Below are 17,423 nucleotides of genomic sequence, written 5' to 3'. Positions count from 1 at the left end.
TGCCTGATTTCATATGGAAAGACCTACCTAGAAATGAGTGGCATCATGTCATGCTTCGAAGTTTTAGACTGTATAAGAGTAGAAAAAGCAAATTGAACACCAGGCATGTATATATTCACTTCTCTGTACTCTTGACTATGAATGAGGTATATAAACCATTATTTCAAACTCCTGCCTCTGTGAACTGTGACCTGGAATTCTAAGCTAAAATAAGCTTTTTCTCCCTTATATTGCTTTTTGTCAGGATATTTGATCACAGCAACAGAAACAAAGCTGGAGAACAGGTCTATTTCACTGCAATGGTTTGATAAACATGACTGTGTCTCTAGGCATGGGGAAAACAGGAAATGGATGTCTTAAAATTTTGAGAGAAATTTCCAATGCCCTTCAGAAATATTGTAACATTATATGTGATTTAGTTATATACAAGGACATTTTCTTCTTATGAGGAATTTGTGATATTTCTGCCACCTTTCTAAGGAATAGCAGTATGATAGTTGTCCTCTCTTTCATATTGCCAACCTGTCCTGACCCTTCTCGTCTTGTTTCTATTAAAGATGTCACTTCAATAAACATTAAACATTTAGCTCTAAGACATCCCTTCTAGTGCTATATGTAGAACATAATGAAATGTACTTACCTAGTCCCCTGTTATTACACATTTGAAAGTGTTTCTAAATTTACACATTATACCATGTTACCATAAACATCAATATATTTAACTATGTATGTACAAAGCCATCCTTTAGAATTCATATTTAGAAGTGAAAATTTTAAGCTGCAGTGTATGTGAAGATACTACATCTCATTCTTGTCCTCTATCTTTAAATTTCTCATTCCTGGCCCTACATAAAAACACTCACTTAAACATAATTGATTTTTTGATGTGCTTTCTTGGCACCGTAGAAGTAACTGTCTAGTTAAAAAAGAAACACAGAGCCAATGCAGAGATGAAAGCCCAAGAGGTCAGAGTAATAGCTAAGTGCTAAAAACCTTACTCTTCACTGCCACTCCTGTCCTTCCCTCCGCAAGAGGTCTAATTCCTGTGTGTTTGTCCTTTTTATTGACTTTCTATTCTGCCTTCTCATTGGTTGTAAACCCAACCATATGATCCCCTCGTCACTGCCCATCTATACAGACCTCCAGATCTTCTATGGTTGGAATTGAGATTAAAAGCATGTGTCTCCATGCTGGTGGTATCCTTGAACACACAGAGATCTGCTTGTCATGTAGTCAGGATTAAGGGGATGTGCTACCACTGCCAGACTTCTGCTATAGCTTGCTATTAGCTCTGACCCCCAGCAACTTTATTTATTAATGTACAAAAAAATCACTTTTCAGTACAAATAAAATATCACCATATTTCCCCTTTTCTATTTTAATAAAAAGAAAAAAGGAAAAATTTATAACCAATATAAGAAAAACTATATACAAAAGTACAATAACTATATACTATATATACAAGCAATAAATACCTAAAAAATGTCTACTCCATTTGTATTTGACAAATTCAGAGATAATAATTCCATTATCTATCCTATTTTGGTAAGTCTAAAATGTACCTAATTCACTTTCTATCCTAACTAATCTTCAACTTTAACTAACTAATCTTCAACTCCCTCAGAGACCCAAGAAGGAAATAATATTACCTAACAAAAATAAAAACAGGAAGTGCATGCAAGCAGATTCCAAAGAAAAAAATAAAATGTGAATTGACAGAAACAGCCAGCTGCCTGGACAGTCACCTGAGGTTTCTCCGCAGTGTTGGGGCATCATCTTCAGTCTATAGGTGTAGAGTATCTGGCAGACTCATTTGGGAACTAGGATGTACGCAAGGTCAGCAGTTCGACCTCACATTTAGTGAGAGCAGTCCATATACCAGTAACACCTGAATTCCACTAGTGTCATGTCATGATTCAGGATTTTAAGTTCTGGAGATTGTTGATGTTTTTTGAATTCAGCTGTCCATTCTTCTTGGCTGTGTGTGTGGGGCTTCATCTTGGCATCACATTCTTCTCCACATCGCTCTATTAAATGCCAGTCTACTATTGAGAGGTGTGAGCTTAGTTACTCTTCAAGAGTATATGTTTCAGTTGCTGTTCCACTGCACATCAGAAGCCATCAGCCCACTACCTGTTCAGCTGCCTTCGAAGAAAAGGGCACTGTACCTTTTCCAGACTGCAAAGGCCACTTCAGGGACATTGCCATATTGTCCTGGCCTCAGAAGATGCCTTTTGATAAAGCCACAACCACACTTATCTTGGCAAGATTGGCAGTCCTTTGTTTTGTGTCCTGTCTGTCCATTTTGTCCTGTTTGTCAGCAGTTGATTCAAGGATATTTTGTTGTCCAGTGGCTAACTTTTTCTACAATGAAAGTTAACTCCATATGCAGTTTCTTCAATGCCCATATTTTCTCTGAAGTAGATTGGTACTGCCAGAAGCCGACATGTCCCATAGTCATAACAAAAAAGAAAAATTTTCTAAGTCATTAAAACATTTTAAATGCCATATTATTTAGATCTCTGAAGGGTTTGAAGATGACCTGTCTATCTAAATTATATCTGCTCAATCTTGAAAACATACCTAATATGACTCCAAGTTCTATTGTAATGTTTAACTACTAACTTTCATTTCTTTATATACTAATAATTGGTAATAATAACATTCAAGAATCAGCAATTGCATTACATTGTTAAATGAACGGTATAAGTACAATATCTTGAACAAGATTAGAATTATATGTATTGCATTTTCTAACAATATCAATCTCAATATGTATATATATATATATATAATTTGTATACAATATAAAAAAATCCAATCCAATGTAAAGTATTTGAAACTAGTAATTTTCTTTTTCTTTCTTCTCCTATTTTTTTTAAACAAGAACCTTAAATCTAATCTCCTTTGTTTAGCCCTTTTCCAAACCCTTAAAAACAACTTGTAAACAACCCTCCTAAATAATAAAAATTATCCCAGACCCAAAACCCATTAAAAGATCAAAAAACCACCTGCCCCACACCACCTCTTTGGGAATGTGGGTGTTATATTCTTAAAATTGCTTGCTTCTGGAAGGTATTTTTATTCTGTAAAGAAAAATTTTGGGTTAATTGGCAAATTCTAGGAAAGGTAGCTATGTCCTTCATTGTCCAGTTTGAGCATAATGTTAAAGCTCAGGGTTTATCTCAAGTCCTTGTTCAAGTAGTCTTTGAGACTGGATCATCTCAGCTAGCCCTCTCAATATTTGTGATTTCCTGCAGAAAACTGATAAGAGACTTGAACACAAAGACATATATAGGCAGCTAATTGAAGTCTTTTTTCTAGAATTAGTTAGTACTCTATATGACCATTCATATTTTAACAAAGTTTAAAATGTATACATATATACATTTTATATATATAAAATATATATAATATATATTAATCTTGTAAATTTGATATAAATTTCATACTTGAAGAAAAAATTAAAGAATTAGAATAGAATCAAAGAATTGAGATTAGTAATCAGATAGTACCTTAATTAATTTGGTTTTTCTCCTGTCCCATAGAAGAAGATGGCTCTTTTCTTCTGGCATGATACAGGGAGTTTGAATTTTGCTTTTAACAACATTCTTGAGTTTAAAGAAGGAGAGAGTCATTCTCCAACTCTAAAGTCAGCTTTAAATTTTAATTGAACTTGGACTACAAAAAGACCAACAGTGTTAAATTTCTTTAGAGAAGAGCAGAAACAAACATTTAGGAAGATTTAAAAAATTTTATAGATGATATACACATATGCCATTTCACTCTGTTTCCTGGGATAGATGATTTGTCCTTTTTCTATAGCTGTCTCATTTGTCCAGTGTTCTTCAGATTCCTTAGCCTTCATTCTCCTAAAAGACAAAAACAAAAACCTTTCCCCAAGACTAATTTTGGGGAGGTTCCCTTTCGGCAAGTTATTATCTCACTAAATAAAAGCCATGTGTTACTGGTATGAATTAGTTTAAATTGGATGGTCATGCTGGTTGATGAACTATCACCTCCTATAATTGAGAGGTCTCTCTTGTTCAAATCAAACCTTTATCAATTTCGATGGTAACCACAGCTTATCTTCCTCTGTAGAAACAAAAGCAAAACCTATCCCCAACGTAACACATATCCTGGTTTCCATTCTGAGGTCATCACATCCTTGAAGTATATAGGCTGATTTAATTCTGTAGTTTTTTTTTTCTATTATCCAATGTATCTGAAGCTGTTGTTCCTTTCTCATTGGCATTAAGAAAATTCAAAGTTAATAGAGCATTATGCAGTCTATTTCTGGGAGTTTCTGTTACCCCTTTCTGTTTATTTAGCATATCCTTTAGAGTTCTCTTTGATCTTTCTATAACTGCTTGACCTGTAGGATTATGTGGTATGCCTGTAATATGCTTTATATTGTAATAAGCAAAAAACTGCTTCATTTTAACAGAGACATATGCTGGAGCATTGTCAGTTTTGATTAGTGCAGGTATACCCATGATGGCCATAACTTCTAGCAAATGAGTGATTACAGAATCAGCTTTTTCAGAACTCAAAGCAGTCGCCATTGAAATCCTGAATAAGCATCGATGGTATGGTATACATATTTCAATTTTCCAAATTCTTCAAAGTGAAATACATTCATCTGCCGGATTTCATTCCTCTGAGTACCCTTTGGGTTATATCCTGCTGGTAATGGTGTCTGATTGTAGAAGGAACAAGTAGGACATTTCTTTATAATTTCCTTGGCTTGTTGCCAGGTTATGGAAAAATCCTTTTTTAAAACTTTATTATTGACATGATGTTTTTTTATGAAACTCTGACGCCTCCAGCACATTTCCTATCATTAATTTATCAATCTCATCATTACCTTTTGCTAGAGGGCCTGGTAGACCATTATGGGATCAGATGTGAGTTATATATAAAGGATGACACCTTTTCCTGATTATATCTTGTAACAGGATAAATAGTGAAATTAATTCTGATGCATCAGGGATAAATTCTACAGTCTCAATATGGAATACCACTCTTTCAGCATACTGAGAGTCAGTAACTATGTTGAGAGGTTCTGAAAAATCCATTAATACCAACTGAATAGCATACAATTACGATTTTTGAACTAAATTATAAGTACTTTGAACCACTTTGCTTAAATTTTCTGATTTGTAACCTGCCTTTACTTGTTTGTTGGCATCTGTATAAAATGTACAAACTCCAGCTATGGGTTTTTCCAATAAAATTCGAGGCAAAATCCAATCAGCTCTTTTTATAAGATCAATTCTATCGCTTTTGGGATATTTGCTGCTAATTCCTCCCCAATAATTACTGTAATCTTTTTGCCAAGGATCACTTTCTTCCATAATTTTTCAATGCCCTCTTTAGTTAAAGGTATGACAATTTCTGCTGGGTCTATTCCTGCTAATTGACAAAGTCTCAATTTTCCTTCCCAAATCAAGACAGAGGTTTTTTGAACATAAGTCTTTAAATTTTTATTCGGTTTATTTGGTAAAAATATGCATTCTGATATCATATTTTCCCTCTGCCTTAATATATCTGTAGGAGAATGCCTAGAAGGCAAAATAATCAAAATGCAATCCAGCTTTGGATCAATATGATCCATGTGTCCTTCATGTACTTTCTTTTCTACCAAGGCCAATTCTTTCTCCACTTCAGGTGATAATTCCCTTGTACTATTTATGTCCTTGTCACCTTCTAAGGCTTTGAACAAATTTTTCAGTTCATCATTTTTTTACCCCGACATTAGTTCATAGATGAGAAATGTCTCCAAATAATCTTTGAAAGTCATTAAGAGTCTGTAGTCAATTTCTCCTAATTTGCACCTTTTTGGGGTCTAATTTTTTGTAGCTCTATTTTATATGCTAAATAATTAATACAATCTCCTCTTTGTATCTTTTCAGGAGCAATTTGTAATCCCCAGCCAGGCAAAATTTTCTTTACTTCTTCAAACATTCTTTCTAAAGTATCTGCACTTGAGTCAGCTATTAAAATATCATCCATATAATGATAAATTATAGATTTAGGAAATTTTTTACGTATCACTTCCAATGGCTGTTGTACAAAATATTGGCACAGGGTTGGGCTATTCAACATTCCCTGTGGGAGGATCCTCCATTGAAATCTTTTAACTGGCTGAGAATTATTATAAGTAGGCACTGTGAAAGCAAATCTTTCTCTGTCTTTTTCTTGTAAGGGTATTGAAAAGAAACAGTCTTTTAAATCAATAACTATGAGAGGCCATCCTTTTGGTAACAGAGTAGGCAAAGGAATTCCAGATTGTAGAGAGCCCATTTTCTGAATTACTTCATTAATTGCTCTAAGGTCTGTTACCATTCTACATTTACCAGATTTCTTTTTCTTTTTCTTTTTGGATTTTTGAGACAGGGTTTCTCTGTGTAGCTTTGCACCTTTCCTGGATCTCACTCTGTAGACTAGACTGGCCTCAAACTCACAAAGATCCACCTGGCTCTGCCTCCTGAGTGCTGGGATTAAAGGTATGCACCACCACTGCCTGGCCAGATTTCTTTTTAATAACAAATACAGGAGAATTCTAAGGGCTTGTTGATTCTTCAATATGCTGAGCATTTAACTGTTCTTCTATCAGCTCTTCTAAAACCTGGAGTCTCTCTGTTGTTTAAGGTCATTGCTGAACCCATACAGGCTTGTCTGTTAACCATTTTAAAGGTAGAGTTGTTGGTGTCTTTGGAAGATCATCAGTTGTTGTGCCTTGTTCTTGTATAATATGGATGACTGGTGACCACTTATTAGAATAATACCTTCTAATATTTTTCTCAGAAACATGTGCTAGTTTATGATTTCTTTCTGATATTTGAGGGATGTTAATCTGAGTATTCCATTGTTGCAACAGGTTCTGACCCCACAGGTTCATAGCTGTGTTAGCCACATATGGTTTTAATTTTCCTTTCTGCCCTTCTTGACCTATATATTCAAACCATCTTGCACTCTGTTTCACTTGAGATAATGTTCCAATTCCTAACAGTTGAACATTTACCTCCTGAAGAGGCCAAGTTGGATGCCAAATTTCTGGTGCAATTATGGTAATGTCAACACCTGTGTCTACCAGACCAGACAACAAAATGACATTTATTTTTATTGTTAATTTTGGTCTTTGTTTATTAATAGAAGTTTGCCAAAAAAATTTCTTTATGATTTCTCCTGAGTTTTCTCTTCTCTCTGTTTCATCATCCTGAGAAACCTGGTTTATTTCAGTAGGCATTTGGTTAATTAATTGCTCTGATTAGGGGTTTCTTCTACGACTACAGGAAATTTCTGAACTGGATTTGCTGTGGGGGGCTGCCTGAGGATCCTCTGGGAGTTTCCTGAATACCTAGGCAAAGGATTACTTTGCCTGTCCCTTTTTGATCTACATTCATTGGTCCAGCGTTTTCCCTTACCACACCTTCTGCATACTCCAGAAGGAAGGTGCATTCTGTTGCCATTGGTCCTTGAAGAAACATTGTTTCTAGGAATGCCCTGTTTACAGTCCCTTTTCAATTGTCCTTGCTTTCCACATCCAAAACATCTGGCATTCCTCAAAACTCTTGAAATTGCTTCCCCTAGCCACATATTATCTTGGTCATGAGCCTCAACATTAACTGTGTCTCCAATCCAACCTTCCAAAAGTGCAGATCTTGCCTTTAATGGCCTGATTATTCTCTTGCACACTGCATTTGCATTTTCAAAAGCCAAAGATTTGATTATTATCTGACTGTTTTCTTAATTTGGGACCATTCTCTTTATTGCTGAAGTCAATCTTTGTAAGAAATCTGTGAACGATTCTTTTGGGCACTGTATAACATTTGTAAATGACTCAGTTTTTTTTTTTCCTGGTTCTTCAACTCTGTCCCATGCATTCAAGGCTGCCATTTGACACAGAAGTAGGGTTTGGATATCATATAAATATTGTGTTTGTACTGCAGCATATTGGCCATCTCCAATAAGCTGATCCTGGAAGACTTGTATACTTTTATACCTACATTGTTTTGCTATGTTTTTAGCTTCCTCTTTTAACCACATTTGCCACTGGAGCTGTTGTCTGGGTTCCAGAACAGCATGTGCCAGCTCCTGCCAGTCCTGTGGTATAATCCTATTATAAGTTGACCAGCTGTTTAACATTTGCTTTTCATATGGGGAATGCATGCCATAAGATACTATTACCTCCTTAAACCTCCATAAATCTAACATTTCAGTTCGAGTCCAAATATTTTGTGCATTCACTTGATAAGGTAACTGCTGTATGGTTACCAGATAAATTAAGGGTGATTGTGTGAAAACAGGCTTTCTTTCTGTAACCTTATAATCCAATCCTGAAAAAACTTCACTGTTAATTTCTTCTGTCTGAATCTGAATTTCTCTATAATTCATTTTAACAGGTTTAACAGGTTTTTCCAAAACTTTTAACCTGGCACTTAAATTGGCTATCTTTTTAAATAGTGAAATAAGGATAAGAAAAGTAATAATGTGCATAATTCAATAAACATTAATCTTCTCATATAGTTGTTCCATTGTAACACTGCCTAAAATTTCAAACAAAGGCCAATTTTCTTCCAATATACACATAAAACCCATTTTTTTAAATGTAGAAAAAAATTCTCTTTTAAATAGTTTCCTTTAAAATATCTCATATCTTAATTGGCTTACCAAGTCTGTGTAGAACAGTAGAGATCCAAGGGAATTTCAAAACTGCTACCTAGCATCTGAATCCGGGGAGAGAGAGAGAGAGAGAGAGAGAGAGAGAGAGAGAGAGAGAGAGAGAAAGTGTAGCCATGTTCTTGCTAAAAGCTTAAATCCAGCCACATGTTCCCGCTTGATCCGAGTCGAGCCTTGGCTCAGACCACATGTGTTGGTGTTTCCATGTAGCTGTTGCAAATACAGTCGAGTGCAGCAGACTGGTAGTTCTGACAGGCCTGAGTTGTTTGTAGCACCGGCTTTAAGCAAGTAGCTCCAGCTGTGGTAACCGCTTATAGCTAAAGGTTGGTTGGACCTGAGTCCTAAGCTGAGCTAGGGAGCCAGGCTGACACAGGTGGGAACTGGACCCACCGCCAAGCCAAGCAGTTTTTAATGAATTCTTGCCACGTGGGCACCAAATATAGATGTAACTGTCTTGTTAAATAAGAAACACATAGCCAATGCAGAGATGAAAGCCCAAGAGGTCAGAGTAATAGCTAAGTACTAAAAACCTTACCCTTCAATGCCACTCCTGTCCTTCCCTCTGCAAGAGACCTACTTCCTGTGTGTTTGTCTTTTTTATTGACTTTCTGTTTGGCTTTCTCATTGGTTGTAAACCCAACCTCATGACTTCCTCATCACTGCCCATCTATATAGACCTCCATGTCTTCTATGGTTGGTATTGAGATTAAAGGCATGTGTCTCCATGCTGGTGGTATCCTTGAACACACAGAGATCTGCCTGTCATGTGGTCAGGATTAACGGCATGTGCTACCACTGCTAGATTTCTGCTATGACTTGCTGTTAGCTCTGACCCCCAGGCAACTTTATTTATTAACACAATAAAATCACATTTCAGTACAAATAAAGTATCACCATATGGCACCATTTGATTATTTGAAGTGTACAATCCTACAAACTGCATGGAATATCAGAACAGAACTATTTTAGAAATGAAGAAAACAAAGTTGAAGTAAACAAAAACACATTTCTTTAATCACAGCAAGCAATGTTAACATACAATATTGAAATTCAAATGCCTATATTACTTTTGAGCATTTTTTCTTACTTTGACAATGCTAGGTCTCACCTCAGGAATTTATGCATATCAAGTAAGTGTCCTACTACCGAACTACACCCCCAATAGCCAAACTAAACCTACAGATGAAATAAAAAGGTGAATCTAGAAGCAAGCTGTTAGAGAATATGGCATGTGTCTCTCTATGGTTACTTGTGTGTAGATATCACAAGGATCTCAGTCTCCCTCCCCATTTCACTCCCTGGTATCAGTGATATGCATCAAGGGAATTCAGATTCGACCTAAAATTTAGTGAACTGTTGGGTTCATCCTCAGTAAATGGAGTCAGAGAAACCATTTTGTGGTGAACCCTCTCAAGAGGAGAGAAGAAAATGGCCAAAAAGACTGTTGTGATAAAAGACAATCTCACACAGTAATAATACACAAAATGATGAGGGAGACAATTGTCTTGAAAGAGACCTAAAAGGATTAGAGTGGACAAGGACTGAAGGAACCTCATGCTGATGAATCCTTTAAGAAGGCTTTACTCTATAGTGCCTAGACCAAACAGCTTTTCTTGAGGCATGCTTTTATAAGTGATAGACAGGACAATACAGATGGTCTCTACAAGAAGGGACTATGGTATGCTCTTCCTCTATACCATAATTTTTATACTTTTGCTAGGTAAAAATCTTAGAAAATTTAGATAACTATATATTATTTACACCTTTTGGGTAATTTTGGATATTATTTAGATCCCACTCCTTTGGCTAGTGGTCAAATTACTGTAGTTTGAATTCTTCATTTTATAAGCTGCTGATTCTGAGGGGAATGGGCTATCTTCAGTAACCTCCAAAATTGTTAATATCTACTTACTTAATACTCTTCCTTTTATAGTTGAGACTCTAAAATCATTTAACAGATGGGCATTTGATCAGTCTGAATATTTACTGCTAAAGTAAGGTATAGAAAGGTGCAAGGGCTCCAGTCTTGCTGGCTTAGAACCCTCAAAGGATGATCAGGGTGATCTGAATATATGGAGTTAGATATCTTCAGGTGGCATGTGAAGATGGACTGACTATAAGTGGTTATAAAATTAATACAAAAATTCAAGTGTACAAGGTTCAAATGCTTCTGGTCATGCTGTTTTATCATAGCAATAGAGAAATAAATAATACATAGGGATAATAACTTAGACTCTGATCTGTTCATCCTTCAGTCTTTAGGACAGTAAGCTTTCCAGGGCTTTGGCTTGCCAAAGGGAGAACAAAGATTATAAGGAGAATTCCCAATATTTGGGCAATGTATCTTTCACTGTTCTGTCTGCTCACAGACATAGCATTTACTTATCAGTTCATTTTCTCTAGGAGAAGATTCAGTGGGAGAGATTTTAAACTACCCCCTAAGGCAGACTAGTTCTCTCCATCTCCTCTTCATTTCCTCCTTTTTTTCCTCCTCTTCCTCCTTCTCTTTCTTCTGCTTGTCTTCCTCCTCTTTCTTACATTCCCAGTAGTGTCCTTCCTCTAGATCTCATTTACTAAAAAATGGACCTTGCTGTATTTAGCATCTCATCAATAGGCATCTTTGATCCCAATGGAAAGCTTTGTAATCCTTTCCAATGTCAAGAGCAGATTGAACAAAAATTTGTTCCACAGGAGAATTTTACATTCAAAGGAAGAGGGATCAGTTAGAGTATATTTTTACATAGACTCTTTAAACCTCTTCAGAAAGGCAGTGTCTAGTGACATATCTCAGCTAGTAAGGCATTTGTTTTGAATGTCGACTTGATACTTAAAACCCATATAAAAGGGTAAAGAGAGACAAGAAACTGCATAAAGTTGTCCTCTGGCTTACATATGTGTGCTATGGCATGTGTAAACCCACACAAACACATCACCCCCCCCCACACACACACTAATAATTATAATAGTAAAATAAGTTTTCATTTATAAAAAACAGTAGAATTTTTATTAGGTTTCTTGTTAATAGTTTTCAGATGTTGGTCATATCTTCCCCAATTTCTTACTTAAGTTTTCTGAGAATAGTGTTCACATAATTATAGTTCTTTCACTTTACATTATTTGTGAAAGACGTAAATAAAGTCAGCCTCTCAGGCTGTTAATCTCTTTCTTTTTAAGAGTTGAGGGGATCAAGAATTTGTCTCTCTTTTAAAGGATACATCCAAGAAGTGAATCAATAAGAATTGAAGGAGAGTTATACTTCTGAAAAGACAGACTACAAAGAGCACGTGGAGAAGTTGTCTCTTCTACTTGAGCCTTAACAAAAGCAACAGTGAATGATCAAAGTATTCCCCTTTTACTAAGGACTCCAATAAAAGGGTACAGAATACTTTTCCTGGACTCACAGTGACCTTGTGTTGTGTGAACATTTTTTTTTAATTTTAATTTATTTTGCAATACAATTCAGTTCTACATATCAGCCACGGATTCCCTTGTTCTCCCCCATCCCATCCCCCTCACCTTCCCCCCAACCCCCCCCCCCCCCCCCGCCATTCCCATCTACTCCAGGGCAAAGCCTTCTCCACAGCCACAGACTAAGGTCAACCTGGTAGACTCAGTCCAGGTAGGTCTACTCCCCTCCTCCCAGGCCGAGCCAAACAATCCTGCATAGGCCCCAGGTTTCAAACAGCCAACTCATGCAATGAGCACAAGATCTGGTCCCACTGCCTGGATGCCTCCCAAACAGATCAAGCCAATCAACTGTCTCACCCATTCGGAGGGCCTGATCCAGTGGGGACCCCTCAGCCATTGGTTCATAGTTCATGTGTTTCCATTCATTTGGCTATTTGTCCCTGTGCTTTATCCAACCTTGGTCTCAACAATTCTCACTCATATAAACCCTCCTCATTTTCACTAATTGGACTCTCAGAGATCCACCCAGGGCCTTGTCATGGATCTCTGCATCCAGATCCCTCAGTAGTTGGATGAGGTTTCTAGCACATCAATTAGGGTGTTTGGCCATCCCATCACCAGAGTAGGTCAGTTTGGGCTGTCTCTTGACCATTGCCGGCAGTCTGTTGTGGGGGTATCTTTGTGGATTTCTGTGGGCCTCTCTAGCACTTTGCTTCTTCCTATTCTCATGTGGTCTTCATTTACCATGGTCTCCTATTCCTTGTTCTCTCTCTCTGTTGTTGATCCAGCTGGGATCTCCCGCACCCCAAGCTCTCTTTCCCTCGACCCTCGCCTTTCATTACCCCCACTCATGTCCAGGCTGTTCATGTAGATCTCATTCCATTTCTCTGTCATTGGGCAATCCCTGTGTCTTTCTTGGGGTCCTGTTTTCCAGGTAGCCTCCCTGGTGATGTGAGTAGCAGACAAGTCATCCTTGTTCCATGTCTAGTATCCTGCTATGAGTGAGTACATACCATGTTTGTCTTTCTGAGTCTGGGTTACCTCACTCAGGATGATTTTTTCTAGATCCATCCATTTGTCTGCAAACCTCATGATGTCATTGTTTTTCTCTGCTGAGTAGTATTCCATTGTGTATATGTACCACATTTTGTTTATCCATTCTTCAGTTGAAGGGCATCTAGGTTGTTTCCATGTTCTGGCTATTACAAACAATGCTGATATGAACATAGCTGAACAAGTGCTCTTATGGTGTGGTTGAGCATTCCTTGGGTATATACCCAAGAGTGGTATAGCTGGATCTTGGGGGAGATGGATTCCCAATTTTCTAAGAAAGCGCCATATTGATTTCCAAAGTGGTTGTACAAGCTTGCATTCCCACCAGCAGTGGAGGAGAGTTCCCCTAGCTCCACATCCTCTCCAGCATAAGGTGTCTTCAGTGTTTTTGATCTTAGCCATTCTGACAGGCATAAGGTGGTATCTCAGAGTTGTTTTGATTTGCATTTCCCTGATGATTAGGGATGTTGAGCAATTCCTTAAATGTCTTTCGGCCATTTGAGTTTCCTCTGTTGAGAATTCTCTGTTTAGTTCTATAGCCCATTTCTTAATTGGACTGTTGGGCATTTTGATGTCTAATTTCTTGAGTTCCTTATATATTCTGGATATCAGTCCTCTGTCAGATGTGGGGTTGGTGAAGATCTTTTCCCATTCTGTAGGCTGTCGCTTTGCCTTGTTGACCGTATCCTTTGCTCTACAAAAGCATTGATTGATTGTTTCTCTCAGAGTCTGTGCTACTGGTGTTCTATTTAGGAAGTGGTCTCCTATGCCAATGCATTCAAGACTACTTCCTACTTTCTCTTCTAGCAGGTTCAGAGTAGCTGGATTTATGTTGAGGTCCTTGATCCACTTGGACTTAAGTTTTGTGCACGGTGATAGATATGGATCTATTTGCAGCCTTCTACATGTTGATATCCAGTTTTGCCAGCACCATTTGTTGAAGATGCTTTCTTTTTTCCATTGTGCACTTTTGGCTTCTTTGTCAATAATTATATGTTCATAGGTGTGCGGATTAATGTCAGGGTCTTCAATTCGATTCCATTGGTCCACATGTCGGTTTTTATGCCAGTACCAAGCTGTTTTTATTACTGTAGCTCTATAGTAGAGCTTGAAGTCAGGGATCGTGATACCTCCAGAAGTTGTGTTATTGTACAGGATTCCTTTGGCTATCATGGGTTTTTTGTTTTTCCATATGAAGTTGAGTATTATTCTTTCCAGGTCTGTGAAGAATTGTGTTGGTATTTTGATGGGGATTGCATTGAATCTGTAGATTGCTTTTGGTAAGATTGCCATTTTTACTATGTTAGTCCTGCCTATCCATGAGCATGGGAGATCTTTCCATTTTCTGATATCTTCTTCAATTTCTTTTTTCAGGGACTTAAAGTTCTTGTCATATAGGTCCTTCACTTGCTTGGTTAGTGTTACCCCAAGATATTTTATGTCATTTGTGGCTATAGTAAAGGGTGATGTATCTCTGATTTCCTTCTCCGCTTCTTTGTCCATTATATATAGGAGGGCTACTGATTTTTTTGAGTTGATCTTGTATCCTGCTATGTTGCTGAAGGTGTTTATAAGCTGTATCAGATCCTTGGTGGAATCTTTGGGGTCGCTCAAGTATCCTATCATGTCATCTGCAAATAGGGAAAGCTTGACTTCTTCCTTTCCAATTTGTATCCCCTTAATCTCCTTATGTTGTCTTATTGCTCTGGCTAGAACTTCAAGTACTATATTGAATAAGTATGGGGAGAGCAGACAGCCTTGCCTCGTTCCTGATTTTAGTGGAATTGCTTTGAGTTTCTCTCCATTTAATTTGATGTTGGCTGTTGGCTTGCTATAAATTGCCTTTATTATGTTTAGGTATGTTCCCTGTATTCCTGATCGCTCCAATACCTTTATCATGAAGGGGTGTTGGATTTTGTCAAATGTCTTTTCTGCATCCAGTGAGATGATCATATGGTATTTTTCTTTGAGTTTGTTTATATGGTGTATTACATTGACAGACTTTCGTATGTTGAACCACCCTTGCATCCCTGGAATGAATCCTACTTGATCATGGTGGATAATTGTTTTGATGTGTTCTTGGAGTCTGTTTGTCAGTATTTTATTGAGTATTTTTGCATCAATGTTCATGAGGCAGATCAGTCTGTAGTTCTCTTTCTTTGTTGTATCCTTGTTTGGTTTAGGAATTAGGGTAATTGTAGCCTCGTAGAAGGAGTTTGGTAATGTTCCTTCTGTTTCTATTGTGTGGAACAATTTAGAGAGTATTGGTATTAACTCTTCTTTGAAGATCTGGTAGAATTCTGCGCTGAAACCATCTGGTCCTGGGCTTTTTTTGGTTGGGAGACTTTTAATGACTGTTTCTATTTCGTTAGGGGTTATTGGACTATTTAAATAGTTTATCTGGTCTTGATTTAACTTAGGTATGTGGTACCTATCCAGAAAGTTATCCATTTCTTTTAGGTTTTCCAGTTTTGTCGAATAGAGGTTTTTGAAGTATGACCTGATGATTGTCTGGATTTCCTCGATGTCTGTTGTTATGTCCCCCTTTTCATTTCTGATTTTGTTGATTTGGATGCTCTCTCTCTGTCTTTTGGTTAGTTTGGATAAGGGCTTGTCTATCTTGTTGATTTTCTCAAAGAACCAACTCTTTGTTTCATTAATTTTTTTGCTCTTTGTTTCTATTTTATTGATTTCAGCTCTCACTTTGATAATTTCCTGGCGTCTATTTTTCCTGGGAGACTGTGCTTCTTCTTGTTCTAGAGCTTTCAGGTATGCTGTTAAGTCTCTAGTGTGAGATTTCTCCAACTTATTTATGTGGGCATTTAGTGCTATGAATTTCCCTCTTAGTACTGCTTTCATAGTGTCCCATAAATTTGGATATGTGGTGTCTTCATTTTCATTGATCTCTAGGAAGTCTTTAATTTCTTTCTTTATTTCTTCCTTAACCCATTGGTGATTCAGTTGGGTATTATTCAGTTTCCATGAGATTGTAGGTTTTCTGTAGTTTTTGTTGTTGTTGAAATCCAACTTTAGACCTTGGTGGTCTGATAGAACACAGGAGGTTATTCCAATTGTTCTGTATCTGTTTAGATTTGTTTTGTGGCCAAGTATGTGGTTGATTTTAGAGAAGGTTCCATGGGGTGCTAAGAAGAAGGTATATTCTTTTTTGTTAGGATGGAATGGTCTGTAGATATCAATTAAGTCCATTTGAGTCATGCCATCAGTTAAGTCCTTTATTTCTCTGTTACGTTTCAATTTGGGAGATCTGTCCAGTGGTGAAAGTGGGGTGTTGAGGTCTCCCACTATTAATGTGTGGGATTTTATATGTGATTTATGCTTTAGTAATGTTTCTTTTACATATGTGGGTGCCCTTGTGTTTGGGGCATAAATATTCAGAATTGAGACTTCATCTTGGTGGATCTTTCCTGTGATGAGTATGTAATGCCCTTCTTGATCTCTTTTGATGGATTTTAGTTTGAAGTCTATTTTGCTGGATATCAGGATGGCTACACCCGCTTGTTTCTTAAGACCGTTTGATTGGAAAGTCTTATCCCAGCCTTTTATTTTTAGGTAGTGTCTATCTTTGAATTTGAGATGTGTTTCTTGTATGCAGCAGAAAGATGGGTCCTGCTTTCGTATCCATTCTGTAAGCCTATGTCTTTTTATAGGTGAATTAAGTCCATTGATATTGAGGGAAATTAATGACCAGTGATTGTTCATTCCTGTTATTTTTTGGTGGTGATGTGTGTGTACTTCTATACGTTGGGGTTTACTGCTGTGGCTTTATCTGTTGCCTGTGTTTTCGAGGGTGTATCTGACTTCCTTAGGTTGGAATTTTCCTTCTAGTGCTTTCTGTAGGGCTGGGTTTGTGGATAAGTATTGTTTAATTCTGGCTTTGTCATGGAATGTCTTGTTCACTCCATCTATGGTGATTGAAAGTTTTGCTGGGTATATTAGTCTAGGCTGACATCCATGGTCTCTTAGTGTCTGCATTACATCTGTCCAGGTTCTTCTGGCTTTCAAAGTCTCCATTGAGAAATCGGGTGTTATTCTGATGGGTTTGCCTTTATATGTCACTTGGCCTTTTTCCTTTGCTGCTCTTAATATTCTTTCTTTATTCTGTACGTTTAGTTGTTTAACTATTATGTGGCGAGGGGACTTTTTTGGGGGGTCTAGTCTGTTTGGTGTTCTATAAGCTTCTTGTATCTTCATAGGCATTTCCTTCTTTAAGTTGGGAAAGTTTTCTTCTATGATCTTGTTGAATATATTTTCTGTGC

This window comes from Peromyscus californicus, unplaced genomic scaffold (genome assembly GCF_007827085.1).
Source record: "Peromyscus californicus insignis strain IS unplaced genomic scaffold, ASM782708v3 Scaffold_14__1_contigs__length_90479793_seg_2, whole genome shotgun sequence".
Lineage (NCBI taxonomy): Eukaryota > Metazoa > Chordata > Mammalia > Rodentia > Cricetidae > Peromyscus > Peromyscus californicus.
The sequence above is the reverse complement of the archived record's forward strand: the minus strand, read 5'-3'. Positions refer to the sequence as shown.